The sequence below is a fragment of the Hetaerina americana genome, unplaced genomic scaffold (assembly GCF_022747635.1).
Source record: "Hetaerina americana unplaced genomic scaffold, ioHetAmer1.1.p SCAF_7, whole genome shotgun sequence".
NCBI classification, from domain to species: domain Eukaryota; kingdom Metazoa; phylum Arthropoda; class Insecta; order Odonata; family Calopterygidae; genus Hetaerina; species Hetaerina americana.
The window spans coordinates 35,580,629-35,582,657 of NW_027287316.1; the positions used below are offsets into that span (position 1 = coordinate 35,580,629).

General features: G+C 37.5%; 1 non-coding gene across 1 annotated transcript; it reads left to right on the forward strand.

Moving 5' to 3' along the window:
- Positions 1-263: 263 nt before the first annotated feature.
- TRNAR-UCG (transfer RNA arginine (anticodon UCG)) lies at positions 264-336 on the forward strand. The gene has a single exon. It is a non-coding gene; the product is annotated as a tRNA-Arg (tRNA).
- The last annotated feature ends 1,693 nt before the right edge of the window (positions 337-2,029 follow it).

The following is a 2,029-nucleotide window of genomic DNA, read 5'->3' on the forward strand; positions in this document are numbered from 1 at the left end:
ATACATGAAAAGCGTCTATTTCTTCTGTATTTTACGTAACTGGAATACTTCATTGCTTATTTTTGATATTCCTACCATTTCATTGCCGTAAATTTTAGTTTTAAAGTGATTTATTCAAAGAAAAAATATCTTTTGCAAAACTCTTTTGCCCATGAAAATGATGAAAGATAGTATATGTGAAGGTTCACTATCGAAAAGAACGTTCGAAGAGATAATAAAAACTGTGAATCGAAGTTTGCGAGCTACGCAATCCTGAATCAGAGGACCGTGTGGCCTAACGGATAAGGCGTCGGACTTCGGATCCGAAGATTGCAGGTTCGAATCCTGTCACGGTCGAAATTTTTGTGTCATTGACGCATAGTTAGCATTAAAAGATATTCTTTATGCAGTGAGGACTATCGTTCCTGTGATCTTTATTGTTTCGGACGTTTTTAGAAGATACAGGATTCTTGTAAAAAAATCAGTCCTACCTTCAGTTTGGGTGCGACCCTGTATGTTTCACCCGAAAATACCTTGACCATACAAGGAACCAACATAATAGACGTAGTATTTTGGTTAGATCCTAGAGTGTAACGATAACTACGAATATGTCCTGGCGAAAACACATTTTTGAAATCGGCGGAATAGCATATAATAGGTAAGGATTCATAAAAATAAAACTTGGAATTTTAATTGATGGGTCAAGGAACTTTGCTATTTCACTTTAGCTGGGCCCCACCTTCAGTATGCTGCAAGCGTATGGGATTCTTAAGAAGTTGGCTTAATTTTGGAACCGGATCGATTGCAACGAAGAGCAGCTAGGTTTGTTAAAGGTTGTTATGAACAAGGTAGAAGTGTCACGAAACTATTGGAAGAATTACCATGGGAGTTACTCATTGACCGTAGCCTTAAATACAAGTTAAATATACTTCGTAAATTTGAGGCAGGTTACTTATCTGAGGATGTTAAAGACATATCACAGACCTCGACTTACTATAATAGATTAAGTAACGTACGCAGGATCAGGGAGACAGATAGTAGAACAGATTTCATCGTACGATTGGAGATCAAAATGAATATGATAACAGGAGCTAAGGAGATTATTAGCATTGTTAGAGTTAATATTATGTCGATACCCTACATGTTTTTTTTTTAATTTAATATACTCATCTTTTTAACACTTCCCCCACAACACTTTCACGTACGTGTCCTGTTATTGAATATTGTTGCATATAAATACCCTCTTTAGTGCAGTTAACCTAGTTCTAGGGCATGATAAATCTAATATTTTTGTAGAGGCGTGATGATTCAAATTTTACATGCATGGCTGGTGACCTAACAATCCCGCCAAACGCCGTTGAGGCGGCTTGTGGTATATTATGTCGATTTATGTGTAGATTAGTTCGTACAGCCATTCCAATACATGTTAGTTCATGTGCGAACAATTTGTTCACATACGCAAATCAATGGTTTATTACATCGCGAAATAATTGATTGAATCATTGAATGTTTGCCTTTAAATTAATACAAGGGGGAGTAAACACATAAAGTGTAAACGTCGGATTACCTTATACCATGCTTAAATTACGCGTGCATGATTTTCCAGTAGATAGTACCTTGTATGTATTCTTATCGTAGAGGCTGCGTGACATCTTGCGGTCAGTCAGTCAGTGGCCGCTAGTGCAAGATGGCGGGTGTGCTGCATGAGTGTATACGAGAACAGCGTATGCTAGTGTACACGAAAACAACGACCATTTCCTTGAGTAGTCAAAGAGGTTACTCGTTGGCTAAGGCAGAAAAGAAAATACTTCTTTGCTGCCGACTATCAAGGACTTCTAATGAGATGAACAGTGTAAATGAATAGGGTGAATACGTACTAAAGTGAAATAAATTTCAGAAAGCTACTTTGATTATTATTGCCTCTATCCAGTTTTGTGAGTTATTTATTGACTTACCCCCATATATTGGGGTGTTTAGGTTCGATTTTGTGTGTGTATCTTGCGAGGGAAGAACTAGTACTTCAATCTGTGTGCAACAACCGCTATTTCTC